Source organism: Suricata suricatta, chromosome 2, assembly GCF_006229205.1.
Source record: "Suricata suricatta isolate VVHF042 chromosome 2, meerkat_22Aug2017_6uvM2_HiC, whole genome shotgun sequence".
Taxonomy (NCBI): domain Eukaryota; kingdom Metazoa; phylum Chordata; class Mammalia; order Carnivora; family Herpestidae; genus Suricata; species Suricata suricatta.
Genome location: NC_043701.1, coordinates 140,009,966 through 140,029,908, shown reverse-complemented (window position 1 = coordinate 140,029,908; position 19,943 = coordinate 140,009,966). Strand labels below are relative to the sequence as shown.

The 19,943-nt window shown below is 57.5% G+C and overlaps 1 protein-coding gene across 4 annotated transcripts in view; it reads right to left on the bottom strand.

Annotated features, from left to right (window-relative positions):
- ZMIZ1 (zinc finger MIZ-type containing 1) overlaps positions 1 to 19,943 on the bottom strand; it is a 181,366-nt gene that overhangs the window by 121,167 nt on the left and 40,256 nt on the right. The gene's annotated exons all lie outside the window — the stretch shown is intronic.

Here is a 19,943-nt window from a genome sequence, read left to right as displayed (position 1 = left end):
GAAAGGCTGGCCCCAAGGAGGCCCCAAAGGACACAGGTTAGCCACTGCCCTCCCCGTGGACCCCAGCCACGCCAGCCCTCATGCCACAGTCATCACTGGTCGGACAGTGAGGAGTGGGGCCCGTTAGCACCTGCAGAACCGAGAAGGGGGACCCGAGCAGACATCTATCCAACATGCATTGTTCACCTCATTGTTCTGTGCCGTGTGCTTTAGGTTTGTCTCATTTGAAGCAAGGCTCAGGGAGGTTATGTGACTTGGGCTCGGGCCCCAGCACAGGCAGCCTGATTCCAGAGCCTGTGTAGGCAATTACCCCACTGAGTTCCCTCAAACGCCTGGGCCCTGGTCCTAACACACAAACACTCCGCTTCCCTCCAGAGTGGATGACGGGGGGCCCGGGCTGGGTCTGTCTGGGGTCACCTCGTCGGTGTGTGGACCACCAGGAGATGCCTCCAGCTTCTGCACACCCTGAACCTGGGCTGCCATACTCCGGGCCTGGCTCACGCTATCCCTCCAAACCCCGCTCCAAGGGGCACCATGGTGGCTGAGTGGCCAAGGCGCCCCAGCGCTCTTCCTCCAATCTTGCCCTGCAGAGCCTCCCCCACAGCTGGCACAGTGGCTGCGGCACACACCGCTGGACCACGGAACCCAGCACTTGTGGCCTTGTGGGGGCCTGTGGTGGCCCCGTCAGTTCTGCTGCCCGTGGGCGGGATGACGAGTGGGGGCAGGGCATGGGGAGCTGCCCCCCACCCCCCGGTGTGTGGTGGACAGGTCTGCTCTGGACCCTGCTCTAGTCTCCTGTGTGATCCAGGCTAGTCCTCTGCCCTTTTTGTTCTTTAATGTTTATTTATTCATTTTGAGAGAGAGAGAGAGAGAGAGAGAGAGAGAATCCTAAGCAGGTGCCGTCCTGTCAGCATAGAGCCTGATGTGGGGCTCGATTTCACCAACTGCGAGGTCATGAGCTGAGCTAAAATCAAGAGTCAGATGCTTAATTGACGGAGCCCCCCAGGCGCCCCCCACTGCCCTTTCTGAGCTGTCTTTTCTAGCTGGAAAGTGGGTTTAGCGTGTCTACGTGAGAGTTGGGACGATTAAACTAAATGAGTATGAGAGAGTCCAGGACTCTTGGGAGGTCATGCACACGCATGCGCACACATGGACACCCACTCTGCACCCACATGCACACATGGACACCCACACTGCACACACACGTGCACAGACACCCACGCTGCACCCACAGACACCCCTGCCCCCACATGCACACATGTACACCCATGCCGCACACACATGCACAGACACCCACTCTGCACCCACATGCACACACAGACACCCACACTGCACACACATGCACACATGGACACCAACTCTGCACACACACGTGCACACATGTACACCCACACCGCTCACCCACACAGACACCCACTCTGTACCCACACGCATACATGTTCACACACACCACACACATGTGCACACATGGACACCCACACTGCACACACATGCACACGCAGACATCCACACTGCACACAGGTGCACACACGGACACCCACACTGCACACACGTGAACACACAGAGTTGGGGTGATACTGAGTACAGGAATCCCCATCCCAGCCCAAAGAGCACTCCACACGAGGCCACCCGTTCCATGAGGTGTCTCTTGGGGTTGGCATCGGGGTGAGAGTCCTGGCTCCTCCTCCTCCAGTTCAGACTCCCTCAGTCCCAAACCTATAATTCTTGGCAGGGAAAATGACAGCTTTGCCCAGCGGCCGCTCTCAGCCGATGGGCGTGGAGCTGGGCGGTAGCCGTGGTGGTGGCTGGGAGGTGGGCCCAGGACACAGCCTCAGAGTCAGGGGAGGTCAATGGAGGGGGACAATGTCATGGGGACTATGGGCTTTGGGGCAGGGGGAGGTGGATGAGAGGGAAGACGGGGAAGGGCACAAGGCCCCAGGGTTGGCTTGAGGCCTGCCCTCTGCCCCTGACATGAACCAGGGAGGGGCTGCAAGGGGTCATGAGCCTGGGACCAGAAGCACAGGGAGGGGACTTCCACAGGGAAACTCCAGGCACAAGGCCTGGGACCCCGAGGCAGGCTGGCTGGGTGCCTGGAGGCAGCAAGTCAAGCACCGCCCACTGTTTGGGACTAGGGTTTGGGAAGCTGCAAAGAGTGATTCCTGGGCTCTGCCCCAGCCTCCCTGGGATGGATGCGGAGCCAGCATTTGAGAATGAGCCCTGGGGTCTGCCTGCCTCTGAGAACCCCCAGATTTCCTCTGCCCCAGGGAGGCGCTGGGACCCCCCTGCCCCTGCTGCCCTCCCCGTGGCACCACCCTCCATTTGGCAGGAAGGCAAGGCTAGCACGAGGCCACGGACACCCCAACCACATCTGCCGACAGGCTGCTCGCCACCTGTCTCCCGGGAGGCACGCGGCCCATTTGTGGGAGGGGCCGCAGCACCGTGTCCGGTTCCTAAGGCCTGGTCAGCAAGGCCAGGGTCAGCCGCTGCGCACCCTCCTGGCCCCTCCCCACTGAGAGAGTTGTCAAGGAGCTAAGCTGCCGGTGCTCTCTGTCTCCCCCTCAGAGAAATGCTCTGGCTAGGAACCGGTCCCCAGCTCCTAGAGTTGCTGGGCTCTGAGTCTAGGACCATGTGGACCCCTGAGCCATGTCTGTGGGGAATAGACATCCACCCCCAGGCCATGCTGCCCTGGCCGTTGGTGGCCTTGGACAAGTCATAGCACTCTCTCAACCTGGGTCTCCTCCTCTCAAATTCAAAGCAGGAGGAGGTTAGACTTGGCAATGCACGGGCCTTGGGTGGATGGAACAGCCTGGACAGAAGCTGGACTGAGCGCAGTTGGAAACATGCTCAGGCGGGCTGGGCTGGAAGACTGGGAGTGAGGCTCGGTCTAAAGTCAGGGTGAGGGGCAAGGGTGAAACTGGGATTGGAGTCAGTGTGGAGTTTCTCTGACCAGCGTTGCCTGAAGGCAAGGTTGCTTGTGGGCACTCAATACTCCTGCGCAGGGGCCCATGGCAGCTGTCCCAGGGGATCACGAGGAGGGTCCGGCGGAGGCGATCCTGCTCTAAGAGAGGCAGCGGTGTTTGCTCAAGAATATTCCAGAGGACCAGCTGGGGCTCCCACACCACCAGAAGAGAAAGGGGGTACCTTTCAGTCTCCCTTGCACCAGCCTGAACACTGCCTGGGGTGACAGGCCATGAGGCAGGTGGGACCCAGGCCCCAGGGAGGCATAAGCCCATCTGGGTACCAGGGCTCCTGGCTCTGGCCAGGGTCAGGGCCATGGGGACAGCCCAGCTCAGGCCTGGAGGGAAGGATACCTTCCTGAGGCCTCCACGGGCATAGACTGTGCTGGCCCAGGACTCCCTGCTGTCACCCCCACAGCCCCATCCTACCTCTTCTCCTGTTGACTATCTGAAGATCCAACCGCTTTTAAGAGGGCCATGCTTGAGGACAGGGTCACTGGCCTGAGCCTCGTCACACAGGAGTGCTGGGGTGTCACCTCATGCACTTCCTCAGTGGGTGTCACCAGAGAGGCTGGTGGAGCCCCAGGACTGGTCCCTGCTGGGGAGGGGACTTACTACTTTTGTCTGGCCCCCCACCTCTCCCACCTTTTCCCTCACTCTTGACCTCTAGGAGGGTGTGAGGCACGAGCCCACCTTCACCCTCAGCAATCCTCCAGGGAAGGGACAGATGGACAGCCAGTAGTATGGGCGGATGGGAGGCCAGTCAGCTGAGGGTGGGGTAGTATGCCTGTTCCCTTGGTTCAAGGGTGGCAATCTAAAGGCAGGGGCCCAGAGCAGGGGCAGGTGGCACGAGGAGCCGTTGTCCCTACCGCCTGCCCGCCTGGTGCGCCTGCTCACCTGCTGCCCGGTCCCCACTTGCGATGGCCTTGCCAGCCCCTTCCCTGCCCCCTCTCAGGCCTGAGATGGCTGTCGCCATGGCAACCCTGCTCATTCAGTCCGGGATAATGAAGCCAATGTGTTTTTCATTTCCATGAGCGGGAGTGCAAGCAGAGCGGGGGAGGGGGCTCTCCCCTCTCAGCCCCTCCTCTGAGGGAAGGCAGCCTGGAGAGAGAGAGAGAGAGAGAGAGAGAGAGAGAGAGAGAGAGAGAGCGAGCCTGTGCTCTCCTGCCCAGCGGAGGCACAGACGCCCGTGGGAAGGGGGTGGGACCTGGAACCACCAAGCTCTCAGGCCACCTCGGCAGCCGGCAGCCGTGTGGTTGGACAGTGCTGGCTAGAATGGTAGCCTTCTCTGGCAGCACCCAGATCAGGAGAGGTGGCTTGGAGACAGGCGAGGCGGGGCTCCATTTCTAGCTATGTGACCTTGGGCTAGGTTCGCCTCTCTGGTCTCCCTTCAGTAGTAGGAAGGTCACCAAACATTGATTGGGTCTCTTTTGAGTGTCTGGCCTTCGGCATTCCCTGGAGAAAAGCTCCAGACAGAGCCCTGGTCATCCAGGAATCTACAAATCAGCAAGAGGAGTTTGGATCAGGCACACTTCTCAACTATGAAAACAAGGCTGGCAACTCTTATCTGTCACCACCTATCTCCGAGTTACTATCCAACGGGGAGGTTTACGTGAAGTTATGCACATGAACGTGCCTGGTGCACACAGTAGGTGTATTACGCGTCAACCTCCTTGTCTTCTTCATCCTAGGACCCTGTCCCTTAGCACAGACAGTAGATGTGAAGAGATGCTCATATGTGAGTGAGTGTTTAAGGCTGCCCTACCGCCTCTCCTTCCTGTCTTCACCTAGATAAACTTGCCCATTCAGTCGGAGGTCAAACTGAGACCTGAGCTGGGCTGGGCAGGCCTGGGCTGTGCTGGGCGTAGGGGCAATGGCCTTTGATTAGTCTGTACCCTCAATGGCAGAGCTCATCTGTGGCCCAGACAGGAGACAGAGCAGGGCTGTCTGGGAAGCCCGCGGCCCCCAGTCGCCGCCAGTCACACCCCCTCCTCCAGCCCCTCTCCAAGGGCAGGAAGCCAAAAGCACTCACATAGAAAACCCTGGCCTGTCTTTCCCCACCCCACACCCCCGCCCCAATAATTCAATCACCTTGGAGGCCAGTGGCCCTCTTTCCTGGCTGGGCTGACAGATTGGAGGGGGAGGGAGGGGAAGCATGCGGGGGGGGGGGGGACCAGAAAAGCCAACGCGGAAAAATCAGAGCAAGTCTTGAAAAATGAAGAAATAAACCTGCCAGGAGGGAGACAGCCTCCATCCGTCCTCCATAAAGCTGTCTAAGGGCCACCAAGGACGTCGGTGCATGGAAGGGGCCGGAGATAGCTCCTCCTAGGACCCGTGCTGCCCCCGCCCAGCTGGGCTCCAGCTCACGCCTGGTGAAGGGCTGGGGAGGAGAGGGGCCTGGAAAGCTTGAGGGTAGCAGGGGCAGGAGTGTGGCAGGCACAGCAGTGGGGAGAACAGGGCTGGGAACAGAGGCCTCTTGTCAAGTGGGTGAGCCGATACCTGCATGTAGTAGGCACTCAATGTCAGACTGCCCAAAGGAATGAATCTCTGTCTGCAGGCAGCTAGCAGACTGGGCCTCCGTTGCAGGCTGACTAGCCACCCGGACGCAGGTGGAGCCCATGTGCCCATTTTATAGATGGGAAGGTAGGTCAGACAGGCCCAAGGTCACATGCCAAATCAGAGGCACTTGGGTCTTCCAGGTCCGTGCCAGGGTGCCTTCACCATAAACTCCAGGGTTGGAGGGCTCTCCACTGTGTCCCCACCAATGCCACATCACACCCAGGCTGGGGACCAAACAGACCTGTGAAGGGATATGGCCCTACCCCTGTTTCAGATCCTACCACGGAACTATTAAGAATCACATTTTCTAGGAGTACCTGGGTGGCTCAGTCTTAAGTATTTGATTCTTGGTTTTGGCTTAGGTCACGATCTCACAGATTCGTGGGTTCGAGCCCTGCATCGGGCTCTGTGCTGACACTGCAGAGCCTGCTTGGGATTCTCCCTCTCTGCCCTTCCCCCATTCATGCTGTCTCTCTCAAAGTAAATAAATAAAATAAAATAATTTTAAAAATCCACAAGTCATTTTCTAGGAACACCGAATGACCCTGAGACCTGCTCGTGACATAAGTCCAAAAGAGAAGGAAAGAAATTATAGTCACCAGGAAGAACTGCACCAGAATGTTGGTCAGCATGGCCAGTGGTTGGATGAGAGGATAACAGACAGTTTTTATTTTTCTTCTTTCCACGTTTATGTGACTTCCAGCCTTTCTACAAGAGGCGTGCATCACATTTACAGTAAGGAAAAAAGGATGCTCTTTGAGTTTACAATAAAAAAGTCCCTTCCACCAAATGCTGCCTGTGCTAGGCTCTTCATCTGACTTGGACAAAGTCAAGGGACTCTGGCTACAGCAGGGAGCAACTCAGCACAGGCTCACACGGCCACCCGCCAGGGTTTCCCGCCATGGCCATGTCCTGTCCCTCTCTGGGCACTGGTGTTTTCCCCTGGTCCTTCTTACCTCCCAGGATGGGTACTGAGGGCTGATGCTTGAACTAACGTTGAAAGCCCCCATGATTAGGGGCACAGAGCTTCTCTGACTTGCAAGGACGCAGGCTGGGGCAGAAGGAGCAGCTGAGGTGCCTCCAAAGACCGAGCAGGCTGACCCGGGGCTGGAGGAAAGGCAGAGCCGCGCCAGGAGGCGAGGGGCCAGCCCTCACCCCCTGTTTACAGTGGAAACACAGACTTGAAAAGGTTTCACTTTTCCACTGTTTTTGTGGCGGTGCTGTGGGGAGCAGGGCTTCCTGAGAGCGAGGCCAGCTTTCCAAGGCCACACCGAGTCCAGCCCCGCGCTGGCCTCTGACAGGAAACATCATGTTTTCAACTTACGGGTCCCTGCCAGGCGCTGTGAGCAGCCTCGCTCCACCAGCCAGCTGTGTGGGGAGAGAAATGCCAGGTCTTGCTGCAGTTGAGAACCCCTGGCAGGCCCGTGGGAGCTCCGGGACCCCAGCGGGGGACCCCGTGGGATCCTCAAGGGGCCTTACGCGGGAACAACTCTGGCTGCAGGTGCCTGATGGCTGATGTGGGGTTGTGAGCAGCTGGAGTACCCAGCGGCCTGCCTGCACTGAGCACAATTGTTGGCTTCCTGGCTCCTGTGTCAGCGAGCCCTATTCCCACAGATGGGGAAATTGAGGCCAAGAGAGAAGAGGCTTCCCAACGGCCAAGAAAGAATGACCACCAACCAGACTGGAAGAGTCCTGACTGAGTCCCCTGACAAAAGGAGATTGCCCCCTACCCCATGACAGTATTGATTGATGAACACCACCTAGCCAGGCACTGTGATCACATTTGAGTTCAGAATAAGCCTGTCAGCTGTCTGACCTTCATATCTTGCAGATGAGGAAACTGAGGCCCAGCGGGGTTCAGGAACCTCTCTAGGATCATGTCCTGGGCAACCTCAGAGCTGGGGGCCCTGTGCTGCATTGCCAAGCGTCCTTTATCCACTCCATCCCAGGACTGCTCTAGGCTCTGGTCCTTGCTGTCTTGTCCTTTGCTGTCCTGTGGGTCCCTCCCCTCTCCAGGTGCTTCTGGAAATTCCCAATAAACTGAGCAATGCCTATAGCAGGGGTGTGCATTCAGCCAGCGTGCACTGAGTGTGCTGGGCTATACTGATTGGGAGGAGGCCATGTGCTGGCAGACAGGAGGCCCTCAATGCTGACAGCCAGCTGCCTTGTCGCACAAATGGGCAAGGGGACTGTCAGGAAGGCCTCAGAGCTCATGTATCCCTGCTCTTTCTTACCCCGATAGAATGTCACTTCCCCGCGGGCAGGGGCCGGGCTCCGGCTCACTGCCGTTTCCCAAACAATCAGAAGAGCCTGGTACACAGGCAGTGCTAAATAAATGTCTGCTTAATGACCAATGGAGGACAGTGGTTGGGCAAGAGCCTCTGCTCACACGGTGGGTTTGGAGAGACCTGGAAGCTCATCTTATTAGCCACGTATTTAGACGTTTCTAGAGGAGGAGGAGACACATCCCTGCCCGAAGGGGCCTCGGGGCCAGAGCAGCAGTCCCAACCCATTGCTCCATGGTGCTTTCACCCTGGCCCCTTCTGCCCGGCGCCCTCCCCGCGCCCCGCTGCTAGAGCTTTGGGAAAATTCCAACACCAGACAAAGGGCACATTTTCAGGGATCATAATCCCTTGCTTGTTTGTTTTTTTCACCAACTGTCCCCTCCCTTCTTCTTCCTATCCAGGGCATTCCTGTTCCCAAACAGGAGCCACCTTCAAGGGGAGTGACGGCCAGGCTCGCACTGGCTCCCAGGAGTCCTCTGAGCTGGGCCAGGGAGGCCCCCCATAGACAGGGACAGACGCAGGACCTTCTCTGCAAGGACAATATCAAGGCTGCCAAGGGGGTGGGTGCTGGGGCCCTGGCTCCACCTCCACCCGCAGGGAGCCCAGCTGCCCCTTCAGGCATGGGAAGGAACCTCGCCCAGTCCCCAGAGGGGCGGATACATGTGTGCACGTGTATGGGGAAGCAGCAACACATGGGTGTATGGGCACACACACACGCACATGCACGCCCAGAGAGGGAAAATAAGAGACTGAGAAAAAAGACAGCAAAAGACCCAGAGAGAACGAGGGCACAAGTGAGGGAGGCACCGAGAGAGTCAGGAAAAGGCCCTGAGACAGCACACAGTTGTGGATGGGGCGCCCCCTGGAGTTGTGCATCTGCCCTGGCACGAGAGAGCCAAGGAAGGAGACAGACAAAGATGGGTGCAGGAAAGCACCACAGAGGGAGCAAGGATGCGCATGACAGGGAGGCCTGCATGGGGAGGACAGGGGGAAAAGCCAGAGGTATGGATGTGGCCCCGGGGCAGACACACAGAGCAGGCCACAGATGGACCGTCTCCAAGCCCTGGCAGATGTTTGTGGGTGCTCTCCTTCCCTGTCCAGGTGCCACGAGGTTGGTGTCTAGAATGGAGAAAGACAGGCGACAGAGCCCCGAGGCACCCCACCATGTCCTGCTAGGAATGCCCTTCCCTTGCTCTGTGCCCTCCAAGGCTTCTGCCTTCCAGCCTTGCCTCCCACTCGTGCTCAGGGGGAGAGCTGGGGAGGAAGGTCAGACAGAGAGGGAGGTGGTAAGCCCCACGGGGGAGGTGGTGGCAGGAGCACAAGGAAACTGTTGCAGCCACCTCTGCGATAAGCCGGGCCCCTCTGAACAAGCCCCCTCCTGTCTCTGTGCCTCAGTTTCCCCTTGCTAGAGAAGGTGGGATCTGTTGGCCCCTCAGCTTTCCTAGCCCCTATCATCCCATGTCTCTGGAATCTCCCATTTAGCAGGTGCACTATGTGTGCTACCTGGTTTTGGTGTACCTCTCTCCACTCCACCCCTATTTCTGAATGAACTCGTTGATCTCTCCCATTCAGGGCACACACCAGGCTTGCATTTGAAAGAGGACATTGTGGCTACAGCCCAGGTCCCTATAGTGTGTACCGCTTTCCTGACGGGGGGCAGAGCCACCACCTGAGCCCGCCTGTCCTATCTCTGGGCTTTGACAAGCTGCATTTCAAGGACAGTTCAGTGAGAAGTGATGCACTGTGTCCTTTTCTGTGCCAGGGTCCTTGCTGGCTCCTCACTACCCACCAAAGAGAGTGTGAGCCACTGGACCTCCGCACGAACCACTGCTCCCTTCCCTGCAGCCGACAGCTGGGTGCTGGCCGTGCCCTGTGTCTTCACTCATGCTGTTCCATCCACTTTGTGCTGGCCTTTCCCTGCCCTCCCAGCAGGAGCTGTGTGCCCCCAGCGTGCCTAAAGCCAAGCAGCCCTGGCTGCCAGGGTCTGAGTTGATGCTGGAAAGGCTCTGGGCCCGGAGCAGGGCAGCCTGCTTCAGCAAGCCCAGCTGGACCTGGGAATCACACTCTCCCCTGCATGGTCCTTCTGGGCCCCGGGAAGGAGGCCTTTTTCTTCTCATTTTATGGCCAAGAGGACGAGCCTCTGGGGGGTCAGGTGACTGACTGGGTCTTACACAGCTTGGGACCTGAAGGCTCAAGGTACCTGGTCGGATGGAGACAGACAGAACCTACCTATCCCCAGGAAGCCGCCTCTGATCTTCCTGGTTGGCATGGGCTCTCCCCTGGCAATGTCCAGAGCAAGTGCCCAGTGCCTTGGGTCTGGCTGGGCTCGGGTTTGAAGGTCAAATGGAGCCAGGTTCAAGTTCTGACCCCATCTTCCAAGGGCTGTGTAGCCACATGACTTTAACTTTTCTGCCCCACAGTTTACTCACTTGCAAAACAGGCATTAGGAAAATTAAATTAGGTAGTGTGCACAAAGTATACGGTGCAGATGCTAATTAACACAATTATCATTAAGACTATCCAACACACACACACACACACACACACACACACTCTCTCTCTCTCTCTCACACACACACACACACACACACACACACACACACACACACACACACACGCAATATCACAGTGATTAACAGCAAGGACTGCGTCTTAAATCCTGCCTGCATGACCCTGGGCAAGTCAATTCTCTCTCCATTTGCTGAACAAGGTCTATTCTTAAAATTCTTCCTTATAAATCTCTGGGAGACCCTTCCCGTAACCCCTAAAAAAGCAGCAGGTTGTCCGTGGGGGCCTGAGGGATTTGCTGGCAACTGGGACACGTGGGCTGTCCCTTGAACCTTTCCATCCTCTTCTGCACTCTCAGCTGTTAAGCTCCGGCCACCTCCTAGAAGCACAGCCCCAACCCGCTCAGACAGAGCAAAGAATGCCCAGCATGGCCCAGCCCCAGGTGGAGGGAGCCCGGTGCCTCTAGTCAGCTCATTCTTTGGGCAGAACCAGCAGATTTAGAAAAGTCCTATTGCACAGAGATTAAGTGTCTGTAATTCCTGTTGTATCTCCCATCTGACTCACTGCCTCCTCCTCGGGCTGGCCCCCCAGTCATTACCATTTAAACACCTGAATTATCAAACTGCCGGACACCAAAGCCTAGCAGATAATTTCCTTGTGCTACAAAAGCCCGAGTCAGGGGACAGGCCCATTCTCTAACCACTGGGCGTTCATCTTCCCATGGAGCTGGGAAAAGACCAGAAGGGCCTGTGCACAGATCGATAATGGAAGATGTCAAATGATTTCTCAGAGTCCATGTCTTTCTCCTTCGTGTCAAAAAAGATGTTCCTCTCGTTGGCAGTGAGGGCCGGGTGGAATGAGCCCCACCAGAGCGTCAGAGTCACGCATCACGAGTTCCTATCCTGCCTTTGCCACCTGGAGATTTTGGCGATCTTCCTAACCACCTCCTGCTGCGGTTTCCTCCTCCATTACATGGAGACGATGCTGGTCCCACCTCAAAGGATGTCAGACTGAGGGAGACCCCGCACTCCCTGCTGGCATCGTTATTGTTATTGCTCTCGTCATTAGCACAGACCCTGTGCTTATCCAGGGTCCTGGTTTAGGCGATACCCTGACCCAAGGCTGTGCTTTTCCTGTCTCACGTTCAGCCTCACCGGAAATCCTTAAAATCCTCTGAGTGTCAATGTTCTCCAACCAGCCTCCTCCAGGAAGCCTTCCATATCCTGCACCTCCCAAGGGCTCCTTCTCCTTGATCTCAACACCCCCCTGGTCCCAGAGCGCTGGTATGGGTATGACTGATTCTCTTCCCTGCAAGCAAACCTCAGCCTAGGCTGTGCCAACCTAAGGGCTGGCATAGGGTCTTCTGTTGCCTTATGTCCCCCAAGAGCGGAGCATAGATCCACACAGACAGTAGGTGCTTACTAAATCCTGCTGCCTTACTGCCTACAGATGGAGAGTGGAGGGAGGAGGAACTGGCTCATGCCAAGGGCTCGAGGTGGGTCCTGTACCAGGTGCCGGTGTGAACCGAGGGCCCGCCTGGGCTCTGGCCCAGGGAGGAGGTTGAGCCGCCCACCCCAGCCCACACCCAGGGCTGGCTGGATGCCGGTGGTCAAAAGAGCCCTGGTCCCTCATCTGAGTGACAGCACAGCCCAGTCTCTGTGCCCCAGGTCCTGACATCATGCTGGGGAGGGGGGTGGGGTGGGCGGTGAACGCCTAGATGGTGAATAATTCCTCCTCTGTCACCTGCCAGGCCCCAGCCACCTCAAACAAGGTCTCATTAGGACAGGGCTGGGGTTTCACCTCTGCTTATGAATTCCCTTGAGCACCAGCGAGTGGAAAATGGGAGGGAGCTGGGGAGTGAGAGCCTTTTCATTCTGGCTCATGTTGCCCTCCCCCTGGATATTCCTGGAGACTGTCCATGGCTGTCCTGGCTGGGGTGGGGGACTGGGAGCTAGGCAGGGGCTGTTGATTCAGGCTGACAGTACAGATCAAAGACAGGCCCAGTGTTTTGGAGCAGGCAGCCCTTGGTCCCTGTCCTGAGATGGCCCCATTTCTTCCCAGGGGCAGCAGAGGGCTGGTTTAGGGCTCAGGCCTTAGGGCGGGGGGAGAGGGGGTTATCCATCCCAGAAAGATGTCCCAGGGAGAGATGTGCTGGGTGGCCAGGCATGGCTCAGAGACCAGACTGCAAGCCAAGAGGCTTAGATCCAGCACTACTCCCCGCTTCTCCCTGGGTGACCTAGCCACTCATTGTCCCCCTGCAGCCTCAGTTTCCCCTTCTATAAAAGAGGTGGCTCCACAAGGCCACCCCCAAGTTCCAACACTCCAGGCCTCTATGTGTGTTAACTAGTAAAGCACTGAGGCCCCTCGGAGGAGCCAGAGAACTCCACTTCATCCTGCCTCCCTGGGCTGGCTCCAAGTTAGTGGTCCTTCTCAGTTTGCAGAAGACATTTCAGATCTGAGTGGACTCGGCAGATGCCTGCTGACCTAAAAGCCTCCTGGGAGGCCCAGGGGAATCACCACTAAATGACACATCAGGCCCAGGGAGCAGCTTCTCTGTCCCTGGGGCTCTGGGGCTGGCCAGCGCCTGATGATGTGAACGCTCCATGGCCAGAGGGAATGGGGCTGAAACCCAGAGGCCTGCCTCAGTGGTCCTGGCTGAGAGGACCCCAGGGAATGTCCTTCTTCATCTCAGGGGGTTAGAAGAATAGGAAGGGCCCTTACAGATCACCGAAACCCCTGGTGAATTCAGAAGCAGACTCAGCCACAGAAAGGGCCAGATTTGCCCAAGTTCGGCCAGAAAGGCTACGGCACTGTCCAGGGCCCAACCTTGAGGCCAGCCACCTTTACTGGCATCCATGAGTTCCAGACTGGCTCGATCATAGGTGTTAAGTGGGGCATTGGTTAAAAATTCAGAGCCCTAGGCCCAACTCCAGACCCACAGAATCAGACTCCAAGAGAGAGACCTGAGACTCCAAATTTGAACAAATGCCCCTGGTGACCTGTGTGTGTTGGCACTTAGGGGAAGGACTCCGTCTCCATCTTGAATTGCCATCCTGGAAGTTTCCACTGGAGAGCTCCAGAGAGGACCCAGGAGGCCAGAATCCGGGGGAAGGGAAGTATCTGGCTACCAGACTTGAGATTCGATGCCAACCTCACGCAGATGTTCTGGTGCCCAGGGGGTGGAAGGCAGCTGCCTGAGGGCATCCATTCTGCATTACCAGAGAAGTCTGGTGCCACACCACCACTGCTGCATGTCTTCCCCACAGCGCCCCTTGCAGGCAGCCAGGCCTCTCCCCATTCATCCATTTCCCTCATCTATAACCTAACAGAAGGTATCAGAGATGAAGTAACGTGTCCAGACTCACCCAGTTGACAGGGGGCAGGGCAAGGTCTTGAATCCAGAATTACCTGTTTCTGAAACCCATGCTTTAACCCCATGTCATACTGCATCCCTTACACACTGAAGTATCCATGCACGAGCAAACCCTTAGGTGAGATGGTGAGCTCTCCAGCAGTGAAGGGATGCAAGCAGCAGCTGGAGGAGTCCCTGGTAGGCACGGGGTGACCTGGACCGGCCCCCCTGGAGCTGTGACTGGGGACAGGCTAAACTGGCTACAGGATATGAGTGTTTTTGTTGTGTTTCTTCCACACACAGAGAAAAATGTCTTGGGTTATTTGCAAGTGTTAGTTTATCAAAGTTCTCCTGGCTCAGTCCTTGGCCACGTGCGGAGGATGGCTGGGAGCCTTGGCTGAGAGAGTATCTTTGGGGAGCAGAGATGGTGGGGGGTGCAGGGGGCTGACTCTCCAGGCCAGGGTGACCCGGGGGAGGGGGTTGGGAGTTGGGTGGAGGTGAGGCTGAGAGAGCCCACCAGGGGCCATCCAAGGAGAGCCGTCACACACTAGGCTGTCCCACCGGCCAACCAAAGTGTGGGCCAGACAGAGGGGCCAGCACCAGAGCATCCCACCGGGGTTATGGAGCAGAGATGCTCCCACAGGCTCTTAAAGAGGCCCCAGAAAGGCCTCGGGGAAGTAGCGGAGGGTCCCCGACAGCTGTGAGGCAAGATGTGCTGCTTCCCAAACCGGAACTGAAGAAGGGTGAGAAGCACTTAACGGGAAAGACAGATGGGAGGGAAAAGCTTTCACGCAATCGCATTAACCAGAGTGGTGGGCGTGGAGCCAGTGCTCCCCAGTCAGCTCTCTGGGACTTATGGGTCCCCACAGCCCCGGGGGATGTGGAAGGTTCTCTGGGCAGTCCACCCAGGAGCCGTGGTAGACGGACACCTGAGGGACCACACTGAGGTCACCATCTTCTCCCCATGCCTGCACTGGCCACAGCCCAGGACTGAGACCCCTGGCAAATAGACCGGCTGGCCAGGAAGCCGGGGCTGAAAGGCCCAGCGTGCCCCATGCAGCACGTAGCGCTATCCGCCGCAGCCTCAGAATCCTTCTTACCACAGCCCACCCGGCACATTAAGAACTGGCACACCCGATAAAATCTCCTTGCCGTCACTGGAGAAAAGTAAGGGCACACCAGTGAGTGCCTGCTGGCTTCCCGCCTCTGCCCAGCACAGGTGTACCAGGAAGCACGCCTGGTAGATGGGGGACATGTTTCGGTCTGCCCTGAGCCTTCTTCAAGGGGCTTCCAGTTCCACAGGGGAGACAGCAGGTGGCTGGCGTGGAGGAGCAGAGACAAGGAAAAGCCATGGGTGCAGGAGGCTGAAGGACGGGCTAGATTCGTCTCACTGGGCTAGCTAGGCACACACAAGCTCTGCAGCCCTCAGCGCGAGGGAGGAGGCGGCCCTTCCGAGGAGGGTCCTCCTTGGGCAGTGACCCCAGCCCTCCCTGTGGCGGGGGACCCATGAGGGAAGGATCAGCCCAGCACCTGAGCCTTCTAAGACTTCCTGCCATGATCCCTGAGCAGAGACAAACATGAATCCACCTGTCGTCAGAGCAGGCAGCAACGTGCGGGGATTGCAGGGACTCAAGGGGGACCCTGGTTCCAGAGGGCACAGGGCTCCGGAGGGGCTATTCTGCTGCTGGTGTGCTCCTGGGAGGTTCCTCCAGGTTGGCAGAGCAGGGCCAGGATCTCGGAGGGCAACTCCCTTCTCCTCCTCCTGTTCGTGGAGCTATCCCTGCCCAGGGCATCTCCCCACCACATGGGGGTTCTCCAGGCTCCCAGGGTCATGCACTTGGGCACCTCTGCAGTTCAGACTGCGTTCCAGTGTTCTAGGCTGTACGCCGTGCGTGCAGTAGTAAGCAGCAGCACTGATCTCCATGTGGCTCAGCCTGTGACAGTCCCCTGGGTCTAGGGCTGTCTGGGGATTAGGCGGGGAAGCACCAGGACACCAGAACCCACTGTAAGGAAAATGGAACCCTCACGACACATTCCCTCTCTTCGAAGGGTTGATTGCCTAGGTACCTGCCACAGTTCTGTCTACCTCAATGTATCTTTATGACCAGTGCCCCATGCCCTGGTTCCTCATTTTGAACCACAGCACGCACTTACCCTGCCAACTCTTAACTGCAAGGTTTCCTTTCCCAGCCTCGGTTTCCCCACCTGCAAATGAGGGAACCACACGGGCCACCTGATCACCCATGTGTGCATGTGGTGCATGCGTTAAATACGCAGCAGGTTTCAAAGACTTCGGAGGAAAAAAGAGCATAAAAAGAGCCAATAGGTGATTCTTCCAATATACAATCAAGACAAAAGAGAAGATAAGGGGGCGGGCAGGCTGGTGAGTGTGCCAAAGGGCACAGGCGCATAAAGAGGGTTTCAAGTTTAGCCGAGTTCAGGGAGGAAAGGACCAGCCTCTGGGAAGCAGAGGCCATGGGGCCCGGGGGGGATGGAGACCATGTCTGACCCTGCAGAGGAAGCATGGCTTGCGGAAGGCTCCAAAAGTTTCCAGCCACAAAGCAACGAGGGTGGAGGGTTTTTGAGGCAGAAGGAAGGGCAGGAACAAAGGTGCAGGGATGTGTGACAAAGATGAGGAGGGGGCAGCACTGGGAAGCTGCAGCCCTGGGCACTGGTAGACAGCTAGTGTGTGACGCTGCCGTGCAAGGAGGCTGGGGCAGGTGGCTGTGGCTTCGAATGCCAGGCGGTCTGCTCGGTGCACGGCAGGCACTCCCAGTGAGACTGACGGCCAGGGATGGGGGCCGAGGGAGCTCCCAGAAGGCGCCCTAGTGAATGGAGGTGTGTGGCCAACAGAACATACCAGCCTCCCTCCCAGACCACTGAGACCCTCCGGCCCCATGTTCTCTGCGAGTCCACCCTCTGGATCCTTCTCCCCTCAGGAGAGGACAACTTATTTATTCATGAGCATACACCGACTCCTGCCAGCCACCCGGCTCTTGAACACCTCACTTCTAATTATAGCAGGAGTTTTATTAGCGCTGGAGGGCAATGCCGGGTTCCAACCTTCCCTGTGAGTGGACACACGCCCCCTGTCGCTTGCTTCCCTGCCTTAGCCTGTGGCTGGAGGCCCAGGTGCTCAGGACAGCACAGGGCAGCTGGGAGTTCAGGCTCCACCCTGAGTGGTTGGTCCCTGGAGACTGTCTGCCCCAGTTCAAGGCCACATGTAGCGTGCCGGCGTCCAAGGCTGGGAGCATGCAGGGCCCTGCCTCGGATACCTCCAAAGAGCAGGGGTGGGGCAGGGGGAGCTGAGTGGCGCCAGAGCTGGGAGAACAAGGCTCAGGGTGGCAGGTTGGGAGCCCGGGAGGTCTCAGTTCTGTGGAGTCCTGGCAACGACAGAGGCGATGACACAGAGCAGATGTCTGCAGGGACGCCTAGCTTGGAGTATCTCTGAGGGTAAGGAGAGGGGAAGTGAGAATGTCCCAGGGCTCAGAGGAAATTCCAGAGGGGGCTCCACGGGGAGTGCTGGACATGGTACAGGGAGAAAGTGGATGAGCTAAGGAGGCAGAGGGGGGCTGCCTTCGTGAGAAGATGGGGAGAGCTGGGCAGGAGAGAAGCGCGTGCGCACAGAGAACCGAACAGAGAGCGAGACAACACACCTCCTTCCCTCCAGAGGGAACAGGCACCAAAGCACAGAGCATGAGTGTCCTGCATGGACAACCCCTCTTAGCGGGGGCAGGGGCTCCCCTCTCTGCCCGTCCAGCCTCCTGTGTCCACCCTAGTGCACCTCATGTTCTCTCTCAACAGGAATGCCCTGATTGCCCTCTCACCCAGTCTGCCACCTGACTGCCCTGTGCAGCCCCAGCTTGCATACTTTTGGCAACGAGGAACTCACTACCCACTCAGAGGGCAACTTAAAAAAAATCTTCAGACAGCTCAGACCCTTGGAGTGCTGAACTTGAGGATGCCAGGGAAGGGCCTGAGCTCTGTCGGCCAATCTGCTGGGCAAGGCTGCCCTTTGACATCAGTTTGCAAAGTGAAAGAGCTGGCCCCTCACTCCAGCTGTCACTCCAAGTTATAACAGAACTAGAGAAATGATGTGCTCTAGCCAGTGCTAGTCAAGTTCATCCACTCCCTCCCTCTACTAATGAAATATCAACTGGGCAACTACCCTGCGCTGGGCACCAGGACGTGGTGGTGAACAAATATCATCACAGGATCTTTTCCTAGTCTGACACCTGCCCTTCCCCCATTTTACAGGTGGCAAAGCTGAGTCCAGGGAGAGACAGTAACTTGCTCAATGCGGCCCAGGGCGCTGACGGTGAAGGGTAGAGCCTGACACAGGCTACTGCAGGCCCTGACCATCTGTCAGCCCCAGGAAGAACAGGAGGAGCCGCGTGTCCGCCACCCCACCCCCAGCTGTTTCTAGGACACTGAGGTATTGATTACCACCCTTGCCTTGGAGTGGTTTTCTTTTCTTTTCTTTTTTCCATCAAGGCTTTCTAGTCTTCCTTTTTTTTTTTTTTTTTTTTTTTTAAATAAACTCCAAGCCGCTCCTATGATTAATTACCAGCTGCCTAATGCCTCGCCACTGGCAATTTCTGGAAAGGGAATGAATTACCTTGAAACACATCCGAAAAGAGAACCCACCGTGAAGGAGAATTCAGAGGTTACCTCACAATTAGCAGGGGGGGCCCCCAGCCTTATCAAGTTGCTGGCAGGCCCCCTGGGGAGGGGCGGTCACCAGCCTTGGGGGCCACCCTCTGGCTCCCGGGGGCGGGCAGCAGGGCTTGGAGGGCCAGGTAGAAGCACAAGGCAGGATTGGGAGGTGGCTTCCTGTGGCCCCGCCCCTGGTCTCTAAGGCATCATGGGCCGCTTACTTCCATGGTTCAAACCCCCACGCCACTACTTAGAGCTCTACGGGTTCCTTAACCACTTTGAGCCTCTGGAGAAGGAGGCAGTAAACACCTCCTTGCAGGATTACTGCGGGGAGAAATACGTATTTGAGGAGTGATGCCTGTACACACCAGACTCTCACTAAGCTCTCACATTTAAAAATATTTCAGGCTAATGGCCTTCCCAGCAGGACTGGTATAATTATCCTTGTTTTCTGATAAGAACCCTGGCCCCCCACTCTCACAGAAGTGAGAGGACCTGCCCAAGGTCATGAGTCGACAGCAGGGAGCCGGGATTCCCTGCAGCTCTGCCCCTTGGTTCCAGAGCCCGACTGAAATGTGCGGCATCACAGGGCTCCCCCGACCCTGTGTCTGGGCACCTGTGAGCACAGGGGTCAGGAGGGGAGCTGAGGGCAGCGGGGATGTGATCAGGTGAAGCCTTGTGTGAGAGCAAAGACTCTGCCTCCCCCTGCTGGGCCCCAGAGCCTTGGGACAAAGGGCTCTGGCCCAAGTCAGCACTTTTGTGGAGGCCTCTCCTCTCTGGGCCGGGAGAGTAAAGAGGGATTACACAGGTCACCCTCTGGCACCGGGCCAGGTGTGATCAACCCTGAAATGCTGCTCTGTGATGTGATATGCTGGTGTTCAGGCCAGCAGGAGGCTCAGCTGCTGCCCTCGGGAGCTCCCTGGGGATCCCTTGACCCCCTCATTATGTTGGATGACTAGTTTGTGTCCATCCTGGCATTGCTGGGTGCTTGGGGAGGAGGGGATGTGGGAACTGAGGTGTATGGAAGGAAGGAAGGGTCCTAGTATCCTTGGCAATGACTCTGACATGTCCTTCTGAGTGTATCTGGTGCCCAGTGTGTCTGCACACCCATGCGGGCAGGTGCCGGGAGCCCACCACGCGTAAATTTACAGACAGGTAAATCAAGACGTAGGAAACCGCAAGAGGCCATGGCGGCCAAGTGGCAGAGCCAGGATTTGAACGTGATCACTCTTTGACTTCAGAGCCCAGAGACTGGAGCGTGCCCCTCAGCGTGTTTGTGGGAGAGAAGGAGGTAGGCAGCCACAACACCCATTTTGGCAAACAGGCCTTCCCACGTGGCTGCTGTGTTGCCCAGTGTATGGGGCCCAGGCCACGGGGCTGAGTGGCACAGACAGAGATGCTGTGTGAAGGCTGGGGACACCGAACCTGCCCCTCTCCTGGTACTCTCCCTGACCCCTTGCCTTGGCAGGCACTCTGGAGAAAGGCCAGGTCCTAGAGGCCTCTGGGGGCCCTTCCGGGGGCCGATGAGGTCTAAGCAGGGGGAGGGGCAGCACCCAACCCACCATGTGGGCTGAGGCCCATTCAGAGGCACAGTATTCGGGGGGCCAACACCTATTCCCCACCCCA